Raw genomic sequence first — 25,296 nt, forward strand, 5'->3', positions numbered from 1 at the left:
AAAATCTTTGGGTTCCCATATAAAATTCTAGAAAATGAATTCTAATCTATAGTGACAGAAAGCAGATCAGTGTTTGCCTAGGGGAGGGAGAAGCAGCAAATTGGGATGGTTAGGAGGGTAGGAGATACGTAGATATATATAGGAAGGTATAGATAGATGGAGAGATTAATAGTCAGTCTGGGTCTAATCAGGAGAGGGAAAGAACACAGTAATTCAAACAGAGAAAGTTTAAAACACAGAAGTATTAACTATACCAGGAGACTGCAGTAACCAGGGATCGGCTAGTAAGAGGTAATAAAGACTCTATAGGAATAGCGATATAGAAGCAGCTATCACCCTGAACGCTGAGATGGAGCAAGCATCTGAGTAAAAGCCCCACTGCCACCTTCCCTCCTCCCATGGTTGAGACACAGACCTTGTTGGAAAGGGTGCAGCTTTGGCTCACTGGATAACAAAAGGAAGTTGCTGTGGTGCAGCACGGGTGCAACTTGATTGAGATCCATCCTCTACGGTGCCAGGGGGAGCTGTTCCCTGGACATGTCTCACTGGAGGCACTCAGCTATGAAAGTGCCCGAGGAAGCGCCGTGGGAAGCTTCTGGCCACGGAGGGTTGCTGGCTGCTAGGCACTGCAGGAGCTTGGCCCTGCACATGCTGTAGAAGCCTGCTCAGTGCATGAAACAGAACCTAGAAGCAAGCCTCTTTCTTCCTGGGATACCTCTCCAGCATCCTCTACTGACACAGGTCCTTTTTCACTGAGCAGGCAAAAAAGGGTGCATTTGCAGCTGAGAGGCCATAAATCAGTAACTGGCACAAAGGTATTAAAAAGAAACATGAGGACATCTTTCTGGTAGATGCTGGATATGTTCACTATCTTGATTGTGGTGACAGTTTCACAGGTATAGACATATATTGAAACTTATCAAATTGTATACTTAAAATACGTGCAGTTTATTGTATGTCAATTATACTTCATTAAAGCTGCTAAAAAAATGTATACAGCATTCCTCTACTTCTCTCCTACGAGAACTGACCCTTGCATCTATTAGAAGTTTAAAGTGGAAGGTGTTTGTATGTATGTATGTATATATTATTTTTTCACACCAAGAGACAAAATTGCTGACCATTAAGGGCTCCTTGCCTTACTCGGAGTGAAATCCTCCAGAAGCTCTACCTATAGATCCAGTCTGACTCTAGTTCAGAAGCCAATTTTTTGTTTTGCGGTACGCGGGCCTCTCACCGTTGTGGCCTCTCCCGCTGCGGAGCACAGGCTCTGGACGCGCAGGCTCAGCGGCCATGGCTCACGGGCCCAGCCGCTCCGCGGCACGCGAGATCCTCCCAGACCGGGGCACGAACCCGCGTCCCCTGCATCGGCAGGCGGACTCCCAACCACTGCGCCACCAGGGAACCCCAGAAGCCAATTTTGACTGAGGAAGCTCATCTCCACCTGCCTGTCCAGTGGGACCTGGGATTAAGTAATCCTCCCTTGCAAAATTCAGGGCCAGCCTTAACTGAGACTTGGTTTGAATGGGCATCGACTGTCCCAATGTAAGGCAGCTCTCCTCCCCTCCCTTTTCAGCCGGGTCTTAATTCCTGGTTTGATTGGCTTCCCTGGACCTCATAGCTCCCCCCTCTCTGAGGATGGCATCCGCGGCTGCTGCTGATTCAAAGATTTTGATAACACACTGGGTTACAGCAGTGTGTGCTACCTTTGCAGTCTTAGAGTGACTGCCCTTCCCCTCACCCCTGGTCTCCTGTATGTTAAAAAGCAATCTGGCATTAATTTAACTGTATTTTGTGACTACTGTATGCAGGTATTGTGTTAGTTTTTAAGGCTACAACAATGAACAATACAGACATAGTACTGTAATCCCTCATGGAGCTTACATTTTAGTAGGAACTATAGAAAGCATAAGCAAAAATCTCTCTCAACATGCAATGTCTTTTCTCAAGCGAGAATTATTGTCAGCTTCTTGAGGGCAGGGACTTGGAAATGGTGAGCTATAGTGATGCCATTTACATGTGTACCCATATACATATAGAACATTTACCCTTCTAGATGATGACCTCTTGCTAGATAAGTGCTTATTGGAGAGTTGTGTTGTTTTTCTTTTAGTCTTCTTTAATCTGTCTAAAAGTAATTAAAATTGTTTATGAAATATACAATTGTGGCCTAGAGTCTATACATTGTTTTATTTCCCTGCTCTGTCACCACTGCCATCACTAAGTGAATCTCAAGCTGGTGGCTGGGATGGCTGAGTTGGGGTGGAGAGTTGAGGCATGCATCAGTTATTCATTGAATCAATAAATAAAACATGCTTTTGAGCCTGACTCTGTGCCCAGGGCCAGGCTGGTTCTGTAAGAATGTGATTTAATTTGTCCTTATAGACATTAAATTGTAAAATGTTAAGATTAGGCAACAGAGGCCATTTGCATTGAGAATAGTGGTACTAACCCCAGGCCAAAAGGAAGCCAGAGATGAGCTGTGTGTGGGTCTCAGGGTCAAAGAAATCTCTGTGGAAAAGCTGGGCTTCACAAGATGTTCAGAAAATTAAAAAGTTGCAAGAAAGAAGGAAGGGTGGATATGAGAGAATGAAAAAAGGGCGTGAGGTGGAATGAGACACGTGAGGCTATTAGAAGTGTGGAAATAATCACATGAATGTTTTGAAAGTGAAACTTGTATTTGCACATCCCATAATGTAGTGGCGTCTATTATTTTAATAATATATGTAAAAGATATATGATGGACTAGTTTCTAACTAGTTAAAACAGCCAAACCTTTGTTTCTAAATTCTCTCCAAAGGCACAAGGCAAATCCTTATTTTCTAATAATATCACTGCAATAATTACATTTAATTAATTATTGACCTCAGAACACATAATGTACCATTCCATTTATTATCTGATTTTATTCAGTAGTTTTCTCATCCAACTCATATTCACCCCCAAATTATAGAGGACATGCAGACCTGGCCTCTTGTTTTCAGTAAGCTGTCATTTTATAATGCTTTAGAAAAAAGTATATGCATGGACCTGGAAGAAAATAATGCTATTTTAATAATGTGACATGGAAACTATGCACCCCTCAGACGATTTTGTACTGGTTTCGACAGCAGAACTAATTCAATGCTTTCTGGGCATAGTACACTAGAGAGAAATCTTTCAATGAACACTGCAATGAGATGGCCCATATTTGTACTGCAAAATAAAGCAGGAAACAGTTTTAAGTTCAAAATAGAAACATCTATAGGAAATTAGATACAAAATATTCTATAGGTACCATAGAAGGCATCCTAAATAACACTGCCACACTTTAGTGGAAGCCGTTACACATAATTCTCTCAGTCATTTACTAGTCCCTGAATAGGATGGATATCCTCCTCACACAGAGCATCTATCTTCTGGGTTCTGCTTCCCTGGGTGATAGAAATCACTGTCCATGCACTGCTCTCCCCTCCCACCCTGCTGAGGCTGGAGGAGGGGCTTCTTCCAGACAGGTCCTGGGACCAGGAACAGAATGTGAAACTTTTCAAAATGGATACACTGCACTTGTTCTTTGAAAAAAAAAAAGCACCCAGGAACCTTACTATCTCCTTGGGGTCAATACTAGGTGTCTGACTTATTTTGGAGGAAAATGACTTGTTATTAGTTTCTTTGGATTCTTCAGTTTTCAAAACTCATAAACCTTGCCATTTCCAATTACCCCAAGCCTCTGAAATTCCATTTTAAAATCTTCTGCCCTCTGACCATCACCTCCTATTCTTCCAGCTTACTGATTCCAGTCTTCCCACTCCAGAAATTTCCCGACCTCATCGAGATCCATTATTCCCGGATATTATAAGTTTGCCTCCTTCTAACCATCCTTCTCATACCCTCACTCTCTACTTACAGCTTGGATTCTATAGTTCAGCTCTATAACCATTCCTTGAAAACACTCAAGTTTCTCACCCGCCTTCCTTTTCTTCATTATATTTCACCTGTCAAAACTCCAACCATGGTGTATGTTATGGACTGAATTGTGTCCCCTCACACAAATTCATAGGTTGAGGCTCTAACCCCCAATGGGACTATATTTGGAGACAGGGCCTATAATGAGGTAATTAAGGTTAAATGAAGTCATAAGGGTGGGGCCCTGATCCCACAGAATTAGTGTTTTTATAAGAAGAGACATCAGAGCTCCCTCCCCGCCTCTCCTCTCTGTCCCTCTGTGTCTCTCTCTTTCTCTCTCAATCTGCTGTGTGAAAACACAGTGAGAAGGCAGCTGTCTGCAAGCCAGGAAGAGCGTTCTCACCAGAGACTGACTGTGCTGACACCCTCATCTCAGACTTCCAGCTTCCAGAACTGTGAGAAAGTAAATTTCTGTTGTTTAAGCCCCCCAGTCTATGGTTCTTTATTATGGCAGCTAGAGGAGACTGGTATGGTGTTAGGCAGAATAACAGCTCCCCAAAGATGTCCACAACTTAATCCCTGCAAGTGTGAATATGTTAGAGTGTATGGCAAAGGGGAACTAAAGTTGCAGATGGAATTAATGTTGCTAATAGCGGACCTTGAGATGTAGGCTTATGCTGCATTATCCGGGTGGGCCCAGGGTTACCACATGGGATGCAGAGAGGGAGAAGCAGACTTTTGGCAGCATGAGAACTTGACCAGCCAGATGCTGACTTTGAAGATGGAAGGGAGCAGTGAGCCACGAAATGTACTCTAGAAGCTGGAAAAGGCAAAGCAATGGATTCTCCCCTAGAGTCTCCAGAAGGAATGCAGCCGTGCTGACATCTCGAATTTATCCCAATGAGACCCATTTTTGACCCATTTTTGGACTTCTAGCAAAGTAAGATAATAACTTTGTGTTGTTTAAAGCCCCTAAGTTTGTGGTATGTTACAGCAGCAATAGGAAACTAATACCCATGGTTAAACCCAACGATTTACTTATTCTCTGCCAGCACCCACAGAGCTGATCATTGGAAAAATTACACAACCTTGTTAACTGGCCTCCCTTCGAATATGACTACATATCAGAACTGACCTCTTGACCTTTCCAATCAATCTTAGCACATTTTTTATAAATTCTCTTTCTCCCTCTCTAAGGTGATTACTTCATATCTTTTCTTTCCTCAAATCTCCAACACTACCTTTCCTCAATTTACTCTCAGCTTGTGTTTGTTTCTTCATAGGAAAAATGATTCTAGATGGGAAATACAGCATCTTCCCACCATTTCCCTAATCTGCTCCCATTGCTACATATGCATCTTGCCTTTCACATGGAGTGGATGAACTGTCCACGAGCCAGTCGAAAGCCAGTCTCTTCCACTGAGCCCTAGATCCCTTCCCTCTTAACTTTTCAGAGGCCTCCCTAAAGGCAGCAGCATTAACTCAGCAGCTCAGGCAAAACATGTAGACGTCTTAATTCCACTTTTCCCCTCACATGACACATCCAAATGCACAAGAAGTTTCTGTATGTCCTGAGTCCAGTGACTTCTCTCATTTCTAATGCTAAGACTCAGTCCAGTTCCCCTTCATCTCTCACCGGGATGGAGGCAATAACCTGTCCTCACTTTCCACTACTCTATAGACTTAGGGTTTTTTCTCTAAAGTGAAGATTAGATTCAGCTATCTCCTCACCATCTTCAAAAGTCTCTCCACTTCAAAAGTAAAAATTCCAGACTCTACTACGGGCTACAAAAATTTACATGACTGGACGCCTGTCTACTTTTCCATCTCATCTTCTACAGCTCCTCCCTTTGTTTACTTTAGTCATGCTGACCTTCTTTCTCCTTTCTTTTTTCTTCTGTCCGCAAATTAAACAAGTTTGTTCCTACCTCAGGGACTTTGATTTGCTTCTGCTTGAATTGATCTTCCTCCACTTCATTGGATAGCTGTCTTCTCCTCATTGATGTCTCAATTCAAATGTCGCCTCTTTTAATAAGGCTTCAGTGACCCTATCCAAACAAGCCTGAGGTTGTTCTGTTAAACTACCGGTAAAAAAACTTTCTTCATAGCATGTATCAGTACCCAAACTCTCATTCATCCCTTTATTCACTTATTGTCTGTGTGGCTCCATCAGAATACATGCAAGGCATGTATTCTTCCAATGACTTTTTATGACTAATTCTTACATACCAAATTCTACTCCAGAGTTAACTTGGTTAAAGGAAGGTCTGGGCAAGTCAGAGTCTTTTTCAAGTGATCATTTACTTGTCCTTGGAAGTAGTATGAAAATAGCATTCCTGTAACTTGCGGCAGTTCTGGCCAAAGTTGACATCATTAGAAAACAGGCTGGGCAGCTACAGCATCCATCTTTGTCTTGTTTCTGTGTTGATTCTGTGACAGGACTGATGACAGTAACAAGTATCTCAAATGAACAACATACCTGTGGGCACCTGTATTTTAATTTTTGTTCTGCCATTGCAACGATGGGCTTTGGGCTGACTCTGCATTTTTGGCTTATACATTGGTTTGATTTCTCAGATTAGAATGGAATAATCTTGATGGTGGAAACAATTTATAGTTCTTTAAATCACTACAACACCAAGTATGTAGCAGGTTCTCTATGAGTAGTTTAATTCATTGATGGATTTTTAATGCAGTCAGGAATATTAAATACTTATCTTACTGGGTCTTCCCTTTCCTCCATGCTAAACAACATATTCCACGTTCTATCTTATCCATCATGCTGTTATGTTAGCCATGAGCAGGGGAATAATCATTCCCATTTCTGATTTATAGAAGAGAATGTTACTGAAGTTTCCTTGATGGTAATGGCACAAACTCTTAAAAGATTTTCGACAGAGGCTTAGCTGGTGAAGATCCAGTGAGACCATTCAAAGACTTAGCTGTTGAAAAGCCAATGAAACTTCATAATAAATTGACCTCCTATGGCATGGGCTGCACAAACAGGAATGCTGTAAAGCTTCAATATGTCATTTGGCATTATATAAAGTCACGTATTTTCCCACTTAGAAAACTGTTTTTTAAAAATCTGATTGTGTGAAGGTAATAAGTCTATTTTGGTGTTATACATGTGATTTTCTGACCGGTACAATATTCATGCTTTGATTTTTGTCTTTCTTGAATGAATTAATCATAGTACAATATATAATCGAAGGGGTTAATATTAAGGAGATGGCAAAAACTTTAGGGAGAAAGCTAAAGTTAAAACCACACAGATAATTTTTCTTTTAATTCTATTGACCAGTTGTTTTGTTGTAATTTAGACTCTGACATAGGCAAATATACTCCTTTCAGGGCTTCCCTGGTGGTGCAGTGGTTGAGAGTCCGCCTGCCGATGCAGAGGACATGGGTTCGCGCCCCGGTCCGGGAAGATCCCACATGCCGTGGAGCGGCTGGGCCTGTGAGCCATGGCCGCTGAGCCTGCGTGTCCGGAGCCTGTGCTCCGCAACGGGAGAGGCCACAACAGTGAGAGGCCCGCGTATCGCAAAAAAAAAAAAAAAAAAAAAAAAAAAAAAAAATATATATATATATATATATATATATATATATATATATATATATATATATATATACTCCTTTCATGTTAAAAGATTATGTGAAAACAAAGGTCATTGATTCATTCATTCAGCAAATCATCTTCTCTATTACCCTTGTAGGATTTATAAATGTAAGGATGGTGTCTATATGGTTCCGTTTGTTTCTCGAGTGAGCCACAGTGCCTGTCCAAACTCAAATGCATAAATGCTATGTATAATGTGAAATCTCAGTAATTACCCATTGACAAACTATGAAGTTCAACAACCTTTTCAAGGATTTTATGCCTCCCCAAACATTTCTTCCACACATGAAAAATATATGAAAATAACACATGAATGTTAGAACGATTGTAGTTGAAGAGTGTATTCATTTCCCTGAGGATAGTAATTTATTTAAGATCCTGATTTTCAGGGTATATGCCCAGTAGTGGGATTGCTGGGTCGTATGGTAGTTCTATTTTTAGTTTTTTAAGGAACCTCCATACTGTTCTCCATAGTGGCTGTATCAATTTATATTCCCACCAACTGTGCAAGAGGGTTCCCTTTTCTCCACACCCTCTCCAGCATTTATTGTTTGTAGATTTGTTGATGATGGCCATTCTGACCGGTGTGAGGTGATACCTCACTGTAGTTTTGATTTGCATTTCTCTAATGATTAGTATGTTGAGAATCTTTTCATGTGCCTCTTGGCCATCTGTATGTCTTCTTTGGTGAAATGTCTATTTAGGCCTTCCGCCCATTTTTTAATTGGGTTGTTTGTTTTTTTGATATTGAGCACTACGAGCTGTTTGTATGTTTTGGAGATTAATCCTTTGTCCGTTGCTTCATTTGCAAATATTTTCTCACACATGCACCCCAGTGTTCATTGCAGCTCTATTTACAATAGCCAGGACATGGAAGCAACCTAAGTGTCCATTGACAGATGAATGGATAAAGAAGATGTGGCACATATATACAATGGAATATTACTCAGCCATAAAAAGAAAAAATTGAGTTATTTGTAGTGAGGTGGATGGACCTAGAGTCTGTCATACAGAGTGAAGTAAGTCAGAAAGAGAAAAATAAATACCGTATGCTAACACATATATATGGAATCTAAAAAAGAAAAAAAATGGTCGTGAAGAAACTAGGGGCAAGACGGGAATAAAGATGCAGACCTACTAGAGAATGGACTTGAGGACATGGGGAGGGGGAAGGGTAAGCTGGGACAAAGTGAGAGAGTGGCATGGACATACATACACTACCAAATGTAAAATAGATAGCTAGTGGGAAGCAGCCACATAGCACAGGGAGATCAGCTCGGTGCTCTGTGACCATCTAGAAGTGGGGATATGGAGGGTGGGAGGGAGGGAGACGCAAGACGGAAGAGATATGGGGATATATGTATATGTATAACTAATTCACTTTGTTATAAAGCAGAAACTAATACACCATTGTAAAGCAATTATCCTCCAATAAAGATGTTAAAAAAAATAAAAATAAGTACTGAGGGCAAAAAAAAAGAAAAAAGATCCTGATTTTTTTAATTAGACTGTAAAAGTCACTTATAGACACATTCAAAACAAGGAATAATGGCATTTATTTGAAGATGGGGATGAAGTGTGTGTAGTTAAGTATGTATAACATGAAGCTGGCAGTCTTAGAACCCCTCGGTTGAATCACACTATTCTCTTAAGAAGCTTAACCAATTCCCTATTAGCTGAGTCTAGTTCTGCTGTTAAGAAAAGAGTAATAACATCATAATAGCAATGATATGATGTTAACCTCTTATGGGAGGGGGAAGTGAGGTATAGACACCAGGATGAACCCACTGGTTCTAAAACCCTATTCTTTCCCTTATAGCACAATCTTTCTACAAATGCAGAAAGCATAGTGGAACTAGTTGTGATCTTTCCCCATATTATTTCAAAAGTGCAAAGAGATGCTCAGTCATATCAGAAATTGCAGTATTCAAAGGAAGTTATCTCTCCTTTTATACTTTGATTGAAATTCTGTTTAGCATTGAAGCAGGCTTCTGTGATCGAACGTGGTAAATGATAGATAGGGTTCAATAGAGTTCTGTAGTGAAGGGTAAGTATTTTAGTGTGTCTGTGACCTGATCCAAAGGCTATTTCTAGCAGTTTGTCATTTAGTACAGAGAAGGTTAGTGAGGTCATGTTGATATATGATCTTTTATGCTCTGAACTTATCACTGCAGTTGAACTGGCCCTACAATTCTCATTAACAGTGAGCAGTTATCTTTTGATACTAAAGAATAAAATAAAACAACTGCTTTACTTTATTCTCCCAACTGAACTATAAAGAAAAATCAAAGCCTAAAGTTTGAAGTATTTAGCTGGAGAAATTTAAGGCATCTTTATTTTTACCCAAGGAAGTAAAAATAGCTTTAGTATTCTCAGAAGAAAACCAAATAAGATCACATGGATGGAACTGCCGGTGAGAAGTGTCTAAATGTTAACATCATCATGATAAATATTTAGTTCCAGTAGAGAATGAGATTACTTTAAAAACTGTTCTAGCACCCTAGCACACATTTCAAAGGGAATAGAATTCTCTAAAGAAAGAAAATGCCAGAGACAGGAAAGCACTGTGGGATGGGGAAATAATGGCAACCTAGGAATTAGGACACCTGGGTTCTAGTTTCTGATCTGCCTGTGTATGTGCTAAATGATACGCAGCAAAGACCGTAACCTCTCTTGGTCGTTTTTTGCTTGGATTTCACTAACAACCTCTTAGGATGTTTTCAGGTCAGCTGACAGACCTACCAGGCCCCCAAATCCACCTGCCCCATAGACCTTTCTGATTTAGTCAGATTTGTCAGTGGCTCCAACAGCATAAGGATAAAGTTGAAATTTCTTAGCAGGGCATCCAGGTCTTTCAAGGTTGGACACTTGCTCACCTCTCTAGCCCATCTCACTCTACTCCTGCCTCCTTCCCCATCCTCTTACCATGCAGAGCTACTTAAACTACTGTTCTCATATCCAGAACTCCATTCCCCACCATTGACCCAACTAACTCTCCTGCCATGAGGTTAAGTAACAGCTTAATTCACCTTAATGGCTGCCTCTTCCAAGAAGTTTTCTTGACCTTTCCTTCGGGTTTTGGTATCATCCTTTGTTTTCTTATTTTCTCCCCATTCCTCCACCTATTAGACTAAAACTTCTTGGCAAATGGTAGTAAATGAATGCATAATGAATGAATGAGAATCAACTCTCCTTATTTCTATTATTTTTTTGGGGGGGAAGATGGAGTTGAGTCATTGGCTAATACCATCATCCTAAGAAATCAAGTCATCATTTTTACTGGAAATTAAAAAGATCTTCCCCTCCCCATTCTGGCTGAATGCTCTGGTGGAGAAAAACTGATTAATTAACTGAATTAATTTTAATTCATTAGAATATTAAGATTAATCTTGAAGGAATGGTTAGTTCCTTTCATTTTCTAAGCAAAAGAAACCTGTAATTGGCTTTAAATGATAAGTTCCTTCCTGCTTGTTCAATCAATTCCCTCCTTTCCTACCCTATCTTGGTTCCACCTGATCATGGTTTATAGCTGGGTGTCACCTATGTCTGCCAAAAACACAGAGGCAGCCTGGAACAATGGAATAAAAGATTACTCCATGCAGAATCATAAAATCTGGGTTTGAGTTCATTATTTCTTAGTGTGGCGACTTTGGGCAACAGACTGAATCTTTTGGGCTTCATTCTCCTTTTTTGTGACTTGGGATGATGCCCATCTCACAGAGTGATAAGGTAAGGCTCAAATAAGATTATATGTGCTGCGAAAGCACTCTGCAAACAATTAAATGCCAAATAAACATATCATTACTCTAAACTCAAAGCATAGTATTATTTACAACCAGCTCTCCAATCTAACTTTTTTCTAGAGATAATATACTCAGCAAAAAAAGGACTAATTTGAATTTTATCTCTTCTGCCAAATGGTTAGGATAGAAACCAGAAAAATGCCTGAAGAAAGCAGGAAGATCAGTGAATCCAGCAGCCCAGATATAATCCACAACAGATCCATGACTCTGTCTACCTGGGAATTCAGGAAGTGACATCTCTGCCCTATAGAACTACCTCTGGCCTCAGACATTTCTCTCTCTGGCCAGACAGTCACCTCTAGGAGGAGAATTGTAGGCAACAATGGCAATTCAGAGCACATCAAATGTCTCTACAGTTGTCTCATATTCTGAAAATGCCTTTGCAATCAAATCTATATATTATGCCTCAAGGACCTAGAGGAGTATGTTAATATTATCCTTGGACCAGAAAAGGAAGACAGCTAGCAATTAAGTGATTTGCCTCAGGTCATAGAGGGAATTAATGCTGCCATTAACATTCACAAAGCCTTCTCTCTGTGACAAGGAGAACTCCTTTATTCCCCTAGTTCTGGGTTTTCTGTATTATGACCAGACTTACCAGTCTTCAAGGCAGATGACCTTTAGGTACTGTTGAGGGTCTAAGGGGGCAAGTATACACTTCTTGCTGACTTAGACATTCCCACATGTCAAAAGAGGTAGGCACAATTTTCACTGTAAAAAATGACATAGAGAAAGAAGTTGATCTGTAGTTAGGCAGGACATACAAAGAAGAAATAAGAGGGCAAATTTGTGTTTTGTCTTAAGAGTATGATGTTCTTTTTAGTAGACTAGTGATTCTCAAACAGTTGCTTTCTTAAGGATGGGAGTTAACTGTATTAAAAACAATCTGTATATAAATAAAGCAGTTGTATGGGGTTATTACCACTATTTACTATTATCTTGACTACTGGTTCCCATTTTTCTAATCAAAAGTGTATGGTTAAAAAAGTAAGCAAACTTGAAATTTTAAAGTATGGAAGTAAGTATGAGCTCCCACAGGTGGGACAGGATGCATGGCTAGAATGAATTGGTAGAAAGATATATGTCTGGGCTTCCCTGGGCGCAGTGGTTGAGAGTCCGCCTGCCGATGCAGGGGACGCGGGTTCGTGCCCTGGTCCGGGAAGATCCCACATGCCGCGGAGCGGCTGGGCCCGTGAGCCATGGCCGCTGAGCCTGCGCGTCCAGAGCCTGTGCTGCGCAACGGGAGAGGCCACAACAGTGAGAGGCCCGCGTACCGCAAAAAAAAAAAAAAAAGAAAAAAAAAAGATGTATGTCTTAGGCATTAATCTCTTTCCCAGTTATTTCTAGTTCTTCTTTTAGACAGGTGGTAGGAGGGTACTGCCCCATTCCCTTTTAAGACAGGAATGATATAGGGCTTACCCTGGCCATTGAAATATGAGCAGAAATGACAGATGTTGCTTCGAAGTGAAAGCTTTAAGAGCTAGTGTGAGATGTGTCACTGATCGTTCTCTTTCTCCCATAGTGGCTGTTGTTTGACTATGTTCCAGGAGTACCTTGTCTGTTTGCCTCATACTAAACTGAGGCCAAAGGGAACAGAGGAGCACCAACCCATGCTGAGTATGTAGCTTGACAGAGAAAAAAGTTTATTTTAAACCACTTAGATTTGTGGGTTGTTTGTAACCAAAGCATAATATATACTGTCTTAACTGATACAGTTCACCTTGTTCAAAAGGAACAGATACACTAAAGGGAATAAGAGATTAGCAAGGCATACGAAAAGGTACACATTGAATGGACGTCCACACACGTAAAGGGAAAAGTAGAATGCACAGTCTCTGAGGGAAGACAAATGGAGGAGTAAAGAGATGACCTTATCTGGATGTATCAGCCAAATGCCTTCCTAACACAGATGGTAAAACTGGCATGGTGGTCAGACCACCACTGGGAGACTTTACCATTTCATATGTGTCAAAAATTCTGTTCTGCAGGGATCCCAAAAATAAACTCATGGACCTATGGTCAATTAATCTATGACAAAGGAGGCAAGCATATACAATGGAGAAAAGACAGTCTCTTCAACAAGTGGTGCTGGGAAAGGTGGACAGCCATATGTAAAACAGTGAAATTAGAACATCCCCTCAGACAATATACAGTAACAGACGCAAAATGGTTTAAAGACCTAAATGTAAGACACGAAACTAACAATCTAGAAGAGAACGTAGGCGAAACACTCTTTGACATAAATCATAGCAATATTTTCTTGGATCAGCTTTCCAAGGCAAAAGAAATAAAAGGAAAAATAAACAAATGGGACCTAATTAAACTTAAAAGCTTTTGCACAGCAAAGGAAACCATCGCAAAACAAAAAGACAAGCTACAGAGTGGAGAAAATATTTGCAAATCATACAACCAACAAGTGGTTAATATCCAAAATATACTAATGGCTCATACAACTCAATAGCATAAAAACAAACAACCCAATCAGAAAATAGACAGAAGACTTGAATAGACATTTTTTCAAAGAAGACATACGCACGGCTATCAGGCACATGAAAAGATGCTCAACATCACTGATTATTAGAGAAATGCAAATCAAAACCTGAATGAGGCATCTATCACCTCACACCTGTCAGAATGGCTATCATCAAAAAGTCTACAAATAGGCTTCCCTGGTGGTGCACTGGTTGAGAGTCTGCCTGCCGATGCAGGGGACGCGGGTTCGTGCCCTGGTCCGGGAAGATCCCACATGCCGCGGAGCAGCTGGGCCCGTGAGCCATGGCCGCTGGGCCTGCGCGTCCAGAACCTGTGCTCCGCAACGGGAGAGGCTACAACAGTAAGAGGCCCGCGTACCGCAAAAAAAAAAAAAAAAGTCTACAAATAACACATGTTGGAGAGGATGTGGAGAAAAGGGAACCCTTCTGCACTGTTGGTGGGAATGTAAATTGGTGCAGCCACTGTGGAAAACAGTATGGAGTTTCCTTAAAAAACTAAAAATAGAGCTACCATATGATCTAGCAATTCCACTCCTGGGAATATATCCAGAAAAAACAAAAACATTAATTCAAAAAGGTTCATGCATCCCAGTGTTTATTAGAGCACTATTTACAATAGCCCAGACATGAAAGCAACCTAAGTGCCCATCAACAGGTAAATTGGATTAAGACGATGTAGTGTATATACATACAATGGGATATTACTCAGCCATAAAACATAATGAAATATTGCCATTTGCATCAATGTGGATCGACCTAGAGAATATTATGCTTAGTAAAATAAAGTCAGACAAAGAAAGACAAATACTGTATGGTATCACTCATATGTGGAGTCTAAAAAATAATACAAGTAAATTATATAAAACAGACTCAGACATAGAAAACAAACCTATGGTTACCAAAGGGGAGAGGGATGGAGGGTGGGCAGGGAGGGACAAATCAGAGGTATGGGATTAACAGATACAAACTACTATACATAAAATAGATATGTAACAAGGATTTACTGTACAATATGGGGATTATACCAAATATCTTGTAATAACCTATAATGGAATATAATCTGCAAAAAAACTGAATCACTATGTTGTATACCTGAAACTAACACAACATTGTAAATCAACTATACTTCAAAAAAAAAATTTGTTCTGATAAAATGGCAGAATCTGACAAATTCTTGACTTATGCAGAAAATAAAACGACCTTTCAAAAGCAACATTCGGTTCTTCAAAAGCTGAGGAGGCTGTGAGAAGAAATGTAAATTAGAATTAAATTGGCTCAGTAAGGAAGAATTGCTTAAGGTTAAGGAAGTATCGGAAAACATGGGAAAACAAAGAACAACGAAAATAGGAAACACTGGACATAGAAATATACTCCAGCTTCTAGAGGAGTGAATACAAAAGATTTAGAGAAAAGATATTTATGATAACAAAATCATAAAATTTAAGAGGAATTGGAAATCTGGCATAATCTACTACATTACATTCCAGCAAAGTCACAATTAATCCTGAGTAGGAACCCTCAGTCCTTGCAGGATATTATACTACTCCATTAATTTATTCAACAAATATTTATTGAGCAACTACTAGGAGAGAGGAATTGTGCTAAAATGTTGAGGGTCCAAAGAGACTATAGTTCCTGCCCTGAAGGAGCTTACAGTATAGTGAAACAAACAGATAATAAACAAGCCCTCAGCTAGCACTTACTACATACTGAGTATTTGCTAGTGATTATGACAGGGACTTTGCATAATTGTTTCCCTAATTTTTACAAGCCTGCTGCATAGGGGTTACTGTCCTTTTAAACAGGAGACACTGAAGCTCAGGGAGATACAGTAATTTGGCTGTACATTTATACAATAAACAATGATTGGCTAAAATGGGACTTGAAATCAACTTTCTGTGATTTCAATATCTGTACACTTGCAACACTTTTGATGCCTTTCATATCTAACTCTAAGATTACGTGATACCATTTTTTATATTTTTGAAATGTGAATTTTAGTGTGTGTGTGTGTGCTCTAAATAGACAATGGATTCATTCCACAGGGAAAAAACATTTTTGTGTGATTACATTTTAGTCTTTTTTTTTTTTTTTTAGTTTGACTGGAAGATGATTTTAGAAACTGATGAAACATTAATGATTTATAAGCCATATTTTAAGAATCTTTCTAGTAAGTCACATGCAAAATACTAAGTTGCTTTTCAGGAAAGAGTCTAGAAATCAAATTTAACACAGGAAAAGGAATACTCTTAGGTAAAATAATAAAATCTTCTCTACAAAGATAAGCAATGATCAAGCTTGTTTTATATATTTATAGCTGAGAGTAGAAACTTTCTCCTTTTAGGAACATTTAGTTCTTTTTCTTCAGAACTTGAATTCCAAGAATTAAACATGGAAGTTTCTCACTTTTTTTTTTCAAAAGTCCCAGTAATGTCACCTGATTGGAGGAAAATTTGGCATCTGAGATTATAGCCCACCACTTAATACAAGCCAAACAGCTAAATTGATTTTAGCATTCTGGAAGAAAAATTGCACCTTTGGTGCTGAATTGCTTCCCTCTGAGTGTTGAGCCAAATATTAATGTAGATTTGAAAGGAAACAAAAAGTGTTCAAACTCTAATATACCTCAGGCTTATAAATCGGAATTCAGTCACCTTAAATTAAGTTGGATTTCTTGAAGCAAAACTACTCTTATTATTTTTGTATTATTGCTCTGACCCACAGTGTATGTATCACATAATAATGTTCTAAGTTTTTTAGCTACAACAGAAATGGAAAGCTCGGTGCCAGAGGCTTCTGTGGTAACGCTCACTCCAGTGAACACTGACACACGCCAGAGGAGCAGTCCCTTTCTAAGGACTTAAAAAGACATGAGACATTCCGCTCAGATGTCTTTCTGTAACCTGTGCATCAAGGAAAAATTTACTGTTAATTCTTTTATATTTTTGTTGCTTATTTTTATTTAAACAGTAATACATGTTCATTACAGAAAAACTGAGTTCCAGGAAAGCAAAAAAAAAAAAATTGTAATCCAATTATGAAACAAAAAACATTGGTAGCATTTTGGCTTATATCTTTCTAAACTGTTTTCTTTGTAAATAAACTAAATTTTCTTTCTATAAAAAATGCAATACTGGTTACTAATTACCTTATTTTTTTCACTTAATAACATGCTAAAATGTTAAAGAATATTTAAAAATAATTTTACATAGCTGTATAGTATTAGTGCATGGTTATTCCACTTTTTTTTAAACCAAGCATTGTATTTGAATATTTAGGTTACCTCCAGTATTTGGTTATTATAGTATCATTCCTTAAAGATATTTGCCATGGTCTTTGGAAAGAAACTGAAAGTTTATTTTTAAAAAATTGTTATTCTTTATCTGTACATTTGTTTATTTTTAGCAAAGGTTAAAAAAATAACATTTTGATGGTGGTGACTAAGAACTTAGCTAGTATTAGATCCTAGTTATGACAGCTTATCCTACCTTCTACCCACTGGGGGTCCTTCCCGGGCCCAGACTGGGGGCTAGATGCCAGGGCTTGCTGCTTTCTCCATCCTTGCTTCCCTTCTTAATGAGACTCGGGTTCTCCCCTGGCCCAGTCCAGACACCAGCCCCTGTCCCCGAGGATGAGCCCAGTTCGTGCAATGCTGAAAGAAAGTTCCAGCTGGGATCCTCTGCCACTCTGCTTAGCCAGTCTTGCTACTGACAGTTTCCAGAATGTCTGACCAGCCCTTAGAGTCATGCCTTGACTGTCTGGAGCCCTTCAGGAGTCACCTTAGCAGGATCCATGCCATCCTCCAAGGCTGACCTTTGGGGTTGTGCTTAAACATTTCACCATTTCACATAAACATTCTGTCATCTATCACACGTTATAGTGAGCCTCTACTTTTTGGAAGATCGTCTGGGCCTGGGGATATAGCTGTGAATAACACAATCTCCACCTTTATAAAAGTGGGTCTACGGTTCATAAGTCCTGGGGAATTCGGAGGAGAGACAGAACGAGAGAGAAAGCATGCATTTATTGCATCCAGTTGGAAAACTCTCTGAAATTCATTTTCAACAGGATGGTAGATTATATTTAGTAGGAAATGACTGTGGCATTAGATATTTCTAATGTCTTTAGCTCTATGTGCTTTATTTTCATGGTTTTCCCTTTTAAACTCATGATAATCCTTGTTAACATAAGCTTGGAAGAAAAAATCACCCAGGATGTTTAAACTACACTTCTGTTAACATGTATTACAGGTACGTTACCATACATAAAATCAGCTGGGCCTCCACCACCTACACATTTTCCACCTTTGGAGGAGTGTGTGTTGAACAGTAAAGTGTGGGGCACAGAAGGAAAGATACAGGGATGACTCATGGGTCATAATATTATCATCCATTACACAAGATTGTAACATTTGATTCACCGAACTCTCAATATGTGGATATCTAATTTTAGAAATTAAGTCATTAAGCAAGTGAAAACAACTTTTCCCTATTTCAGTGTCAATTGGATATGCACAGCATTTCTTTACCTTTGTAAACTGCCCAGACTCACAATTGTAAATTGAAAGAGATCTCAGAAATATTCTAGCCCAAGACTTTCATGGTAGAGATGAGAAAACTGAGCCAAGGTTAAACAGCTTGAGGTTCCTTCATGGCAGAGTTTGAATAACCAAAAACAAAAGTTTCTCTAAAAAAAGTGAACAGAACAAGGTCCATCCCCAAGAGAAAAATTTTTCAAAAAGTGTCAAGAAAAGGGAAATAAAAATTAATTAATAGTTGTCCGATTATCAAAACCAAATTTTTTAGCCTGATATTCAAGGTCTGTTTTTTGTTTCTAACTAGCACAAGTTCTCCTCTCCAGCTAAACCAATTTCTGAGCACAATTAACATTTTACCACAAGCATACAGATCCATTATACCATTCGGCATACTAATGCGCGGCTCTGACCTTCTTCACGCCCAGCTCAGAAATCCAGCCCTCGTTTTCTCCAAAGAAATGGGTCTTTCCTTGGTTATGGATTCTTGCTCACACGTAATTTGTAAGGAACACATTTACTTGCAAATACAAAATGTTCCTTTGGAAATTTAATAACTCTTTGCATTCGCTGATATTTGATGTCTGCAAAATGTTTCTTTCTCCCCCTAGGATTTTAGGACCTGGTGAGCTTGGTAGGATGCACCAGGGAGAATTTGTTACTGCTCTCTGGATTTTTTTTTCAAGTATTATGTAAGGATAGCAGCTGCCTCCCTTCTTATCTTTACTGTGGTCACCACCATGTCCTCTCTCTAAGGTGGAGATCAAAGCTGGCAGTGCCCTTAGCATCTCTTTCACCAGGAGGGAATCTGCCACAAAGAGCTTCCTCCCCTGGCTTCAAGTTGCCTCTGGAAGGCTCTCTGAACTCCCTAGCTTTGAGTTTTCCAGTTGCTGTCCCTGCTTTTTTGTCTAGCTCTTTCTGTGATTGACTTTGCCACTGAGGACCTAATACTTTAGACTCTGTCCTTCTTGATGGTGCTCTGAGGGCTGACCATCCCTGACAGTCCCAGCTCCAGAGACCCAGCGTAGGTGAGAACTGCTTCCGAACTGGAGGGAAGGAGAAACCCAGTAGTGCAGGTGGCACCAAGGATGCAGGTTAGGCCAAGCTGAAAGCCCGGGCACTGAGTCATCAATTTCTTTCATTTCTTTCAGCCCATAGTCCTTATTCTACAAGCGCTTCAATTAACCATACTCACTCCCTGTGCCCACACACATACGAGACTAAAAGAAGATATGGGTTGTTTTTTGTATATCAGACTGATATTTATATTTAGGTAAATGAGTTTTGAAAATGTTCCAGCTTATATTTTTCCACTACTGTGGCTCAGTTGTCTGGTAACCAAATCTATTCAAAATCAGCTCACCCCCTCCTTTTTAAAATCTAGTAGTACTAGCTGATGAAAAATAAACCCTGATAGTGGGGAAAAAACAACACAAAGGCTTTAACATTATTATCCTTCTTTCTTGGTACATTTGAGACAATGGAATTGAAATGTGTCTCCTCTTTCAGAAGATAAAGGGACCATATTATTAACAATCAACTACTGATTTTCAGATTTGCATTGTTTTCAGTCATTTGGCATATTTCTCTGCAGCAAATTGCTTGATGGTAGTAAGGAAAATGTCCTATAAAATAAGTAAGTAAGATGCAACATTTCAAAGCGTGGTCTATGGGGTGATTCTAGCTGTGTGAAGCAATTTGCTGGGGTGGCGACTTTCACTAGGAATTTCTTAAGCAAGGCAGCCAGGATATAAGTTTATGTGTCTTAGATTGGCACTAAACTCAGTCTGGGAAAAGTAAATAAAATGTAATTGATTTTTCTCTGGAAGATGTGATATTCAACTGAAATATGTAAAATGTAATATGGTAAATGAATTAAATGATTTTATTTTCCTTTTAAAAATAGAAAACACTGTTGAAGTTGAAATATATTCAGAAAGACTTAGTATTGTAGCTTTTCTAGCATCACATATCAAGAGTAATCTAACAGGTCCCCCTCAACTGACAACAGGACATACAATTTGGAAACTTTATGTCTTTCAATAGAACTTCCCATCCTAATGCATACAATTTTAAAGGTGAATTCTAAAGGTCATTTAAAAATGTGTCAGTATTCTCAGAAAATTAGCTGTAAAATTTAGGACAATATATCAAAAATAGTTTTAAACATATAAAAATATTTAGCAAGATCAAAAGGTATTCTCTTTCTGGCATCATCTACCTCAAAGGCGATTCTCAAGAAATTGGTAATTAGGTAGTATTTTATTCCAGTAATGGAGTCTTATACCACATATTCCTGTTTAAGGCACTAACACAATAAACGGCATAAGCGGGACCCTAAATTGAATGCCACCTGATTAATCGAATCCCACAGCGTAGAGAGAGTACTTAGTGGACGCAAGGCTGAAATGACTGCACAGCCTCAAATATATCAACTTGATGACTACCTGACTGGCCTTTCCTGCTGACTCCTTGTCAACACATGATAGCCTACTTGGCATTGTTTGACTTGCTCTAAAACGCAGAAATAGGCAAATTATCCATCTTTCTTTTGAAGTAAAAAACATGCAGCAAGGAAGCTGACAGGCACTGCTACAAGGAACCAGGAAACAAAGTCTGCGGAGAACTCTCAGAAAAATACCTACAGGAGGCCATTAAAACAACAAAGCTCTGAGGTAAAATTCTATCTAAGAAGCTTTAATCAAAGAACAGCTTGAATCTTATATTCCTGTTCTTTCTTCATCATGATGAATACCATCAGTTCCTCAGGGCACAGTAATAAGCAACATTTCAAAAACATTCCCTGGATACACAAAGAAAAAAGCGCCAAATATACATTCTGCACAAGCAAACAATTTAGTGTTGAGGGAGACGTTTAAAAAAAAGAGTAAGTGGCGCAGTGGTTGAGAGTCCGCCTGCCGATGCAGGGGACGCAGGTTCGTGCCCCGGTCCGGGAAGATTCCACATGCCGCGGAGCGGCTGGGCCCGTGAGCCATGGCCGCTGAGCCTGCGCGTCCGGAGCCCGTGCTCCGCAACGGGAGAGGCCACAACTGTGAGAGGCCCAAGTAGCGCAAAAAAAAAAAAAAAAAAAAAAAAAGAGAGTAAGAAGAAAATAAAACTGAGAGCCTTTATAAGTTTTTCATAGTGAGTCATTCATAAGTAGTAATTCAGGTCAGCCCCAGACAAACTTATGCAAAAAGTTCAATTTCACTCCTTTTTCCAGCCACTTGCATTGGGAGTGTTCCTATCTCTCATCCCTCCTGTTCAGTGTCTAATTAGAAGAGGGTCATGTAAGGGGCAGTATACTATAGGGATTAAAAGCATTTCTGTACATCTAGGCAGATTTGGGATTAAAAAAAAGTTTCTCCAGTTACTTGCTGTGTAAATTTGGGGAAGTCACTTAAGCATTCTGGGCCCTGTTTATTCATCGGTCATAAGAGGATGACAATATCCACCTTCCAGGATTATTCTGAGAATTCAGTGAGGTATCTACTGAATGCAGAAGACTAGCACAGAGTCAGGGATGGGGTACAGGTTAAATAAATGGCAGCTGTTTTTATTATTATGAACTGATTTCTATTGGGCAAACATTATGTAAATGCAACTCATCCCTCAGGCATTCCATTTTTTTTAACATCTTTATTGAAATATAATTGCTTTACAATATTGTGTTAGTTTCTGCCGTATAACAAAGTGAATCAGTTATACATATACATATGTTCCCTATCTCTTCCCTCTTGCGTCTCCCTCCCACCCTCCCTATCCCACCCCTTCAGGTGGTCACAAAGCACCGAGCTGATCTCCCTGTGCTATACGGCTGCTTCCCACTAGCTATCTATTTTACATTTGGTAGTGTATATACATCCATGCCACGCTCTCAGTTCGTCCCAGCTTACCCTTCCCCCTCCCCGTGTCCTCAAGTCCATTCTCTACATCTGCATCTTTATACCTGTCCTGCCCCTAGCTTCTTCAGAACCATTTTTTTTTTTTAGATTCCATATATATGTGTTAGCATACAGTATTTGTTTTTCTCTTTCTGACTTACTTCACTCTGTATGACAGACTCTAAGTAGGGCATTCCATTTTAAAAGGGATTTCTAGAGAACTGAAGAACTCTCAGGAATCAAAGACGTCAATTTACTTCAGGAATTTCACCACCATGATAGGCTGGTGGGTAAGTTAATTTTTGTCATGGGAGTCTTCCTTGTGCCCTTCAAATAAACAGACAGGCAGCTGTGAGCACTGAACCTGGGTCAGGAGAATTGGGTTCAAATGACAGTTCTATCACTTGCCAAATGTGTGACCTTGGGCACATCACTACTTAATCCTTCATGGCTCAGGCTTTCGCTCTGGTAAGGTAGGGATAATGATAAATCACAGGGTTATTAAGAGGATTACATGACACAAGGCATGAAAATAAATGCTGTCAATGGTCAATGCTATACAACTGTAAATTATTACCACGGTCCGTTCCTTGTCCTTGGCAAGGAACATGCCCTAAGAGTGACAGAAATGTCTTACCACTGAGAGACACGTAAGAATCTGACTAGCTAACAATAAACCAGAGAAAGGAAGGAAGGAAGAAAGGTTGATTCTAGCATTCATTTGGTTAGCAAAAGTTTGAGAACCTTCAAAATTACTTGGGGAAACAACTACAGTTATAAGCAACTAAAGGGGTGATTCTCTAAGCATTATGCTAAGTGAAAGAAGCCAGGCACACAAGTGTACATAGGCAGATGAATGGATAACAAACTGTGATGTATACATACAATAAAATATCACTCAGTCGTAAAAAGGAAGGATATTCTGACACATGCTACAACACGGTTGCACCTAGAGGACATTACGCTAAGTCAAATAAGCCAGTGACACGATGATAAATACAAGATTCTACTTGTATGAGGTACCTAAATTTATAGAGACAGAAAGTAGGATGGTGGTTTCCAGGAACTAGGGAGAGGGGAGAATGAGGAATTAGTGTTTAATGGTTACAGAGTTTTAGCTGGGAAAGATGAGAAAGTTCTGGAAATGGATGGTGGTGATGGTTGTACAACAATGTGAATGTACTTAATGCCACAGAACTGTACACTTAGAAGTAGTGAAAATGGTAAATTTTCTGTTATGTGTATTTTACCATGGTAAAAAACAAAAGAAGCCAGGCCCAAATTGTACATATTATATGACTCAATTTATGGAAAATTCTAGAACAGACAAACCTGATCCATAGTGATAGAAACAGATCAATGGTTGTAAAGGCACAGGAGTCAGCTTTCTGGGTGAAGGAATGTGCTTTATCCTGAATGAGGTAGTAGACACTGAAAATATACATTTTCAAAACTCATCGAACTGTATACCTCAAGTGGGTACATTTACAATATGTAAACTGTACTTCGTTGTGATGGTTAATTTTATGTGTCAACTTGGTTAGGCTATGGTACACAGTTGTTTGTTCAAACACCATTCTAGATGATGTTGTGAAGCTATTTTTTTAGACGTGATTAACATTCAAATCAGTAGATTTTGAGTAAAGCAGATTACCCGATAATGTGGGTGGGCCTTGTGCAATCAGTTGAAGGCTTGAAGAGAAAAGACTGAAGTTCCTAGAAGAGGAAGGAATTCTGCCTCCAGACTGCCTTTTGACTCAAGACTGCAACGTCTGTTCTTGCTGGAATTTCCAGCCTGCCTCACAGACTTCACACTTGCCAGCTCTCACACTTGTGTGAGCCAATTCCTTAAAATAAATCTCTCTAAATAAATATACACCTACCTCCTATTGGCTCTGTTTCTCTGGAGAACCCTGACCAATACACGCATAAGGCTGATTTAAAAAGAAGAAAGATTACCTAGGATTCTCTGTGAGAAAATAGATTCTTAGACTCCACCCTGGATTCACGGAATCAAACAATCTTTAGGGGAAAGACCTGAGCCTACATAGTTTTTGTTCATTTGTTTACTGAAGTACGGTTGATGTATAATATTACATAAGTTACAGGTGCTCATAATAGTGATTCACAATTTTTAAAGGTTATACTCCATTTATAGTTATAAAATATTGGCTATATTCCCTGTGCTGTACAATATATCCTTGTAGCTTATTTTATACATAGTAATTTTTTCTTTTTTTTTTTGGCGGTACGTGAAAAAGTTGACTTCCTATCTGGTAGTTAATACTCTACTTGATTTTTTTTTTTTTTTTTTTTGCGGTACGCGGACCTCTCACTGTTGTGGCCTCTCCCATTGCAGAGCACAGGCTCCGGATGCGCAGGCTCAGCGGCCATGGCTCACGGGCCCAGCCGCTCCGCAGCATGTGGGATCTTCCCGGACCAGGGCACGAACCTGTGTCCCCTGCATTGGCAGGCGGATTGTCAACCACTGCGCCACCAGGGAAGCCCTATACATAGTATTTTGTACCTCCTAATCCCTTATCCCTATCTTGTCCTTCCCTCCTTCCCTCTCCCCACTGGTAACCAGTATACTTTGTTCTCTGTATCTGTGAGTCTGCTTCTTTTTTGTTGTATTCACTAGTTTGTTGTATTTGAGCCTATGTAGTTTTGAAAAGCTCTTCTAGATGATTCTGATATGTGCTCTGCCCCCTCCTTGATTGAGCACTGGAAATATTTTTCAATAACATCTTAATATAGCTAAATAAGATTTTAAGAAATTCTTAAACATGTCAAATTTTGTGTGCATGCCTTCTTCCCCCCATGTTTCTTAGTATTTCATATAAATAGTAAAACACTTTTAAAAGGGGGCAAAATTGTAACCCCTCACCCCCTCAAGATGGAATAGAGGAACATAGTGCAACCATATGAATACTTTGAATTTTGGTCATCACTCATCTAACAAATGGTGATCAAGCGCTTATAATATGTCAGGCACTATTTAAAGGACTGCAGATACATGTAGAAGTGGACAAGCCAGACCAGATCCCTACCCTTACCGAGCTTACACTCCAGTAGGGGA

The 25,296-nt window shown here is 39.5% G+C and overlaps 1 protein-coding gene across 4 annotated transcripts in view; it reads right to left on the minus strand.

The window, feature by feature from the left end:
- HS3ST5 (heparan sulfate-glucosamine 3-sulfotransferase 5) overlaps positions 1-25,296 on the minus strand; it is a 289,600-nt gene that overhangs the window by 43,177 nt on the left and 221,127 nt on the right. The window contains exon 1 of one of the 4 annotated variants that reach the window (XM_079939651.1): positions 11,906-11,989. The exons of the other annotated variants lie outside the window; for them this stretch is intronic. The gene's annotated coding sequence lies outside the window, so the exon portion shown is untranslated. Of the gene's footprint in view, positions 1-11,905; positions 11,990-25,296 lie in introns of those variants that run through there. 4 annotated transcript variants of the gene reach the window in all.

This window comes from Stenella coeruleoalba, assembly GCF_951394435.1.
Source record: "Stenella coeruleoalba genome assembly, chromosome: 12".
In the NCBI taxonomy this organism is placed as follows: Eukaryota; Metazoa; Chordata; class Mammalia; order Artiodactyla; family Delphinidae; genus Stenella; species Stenella coeruleoalba.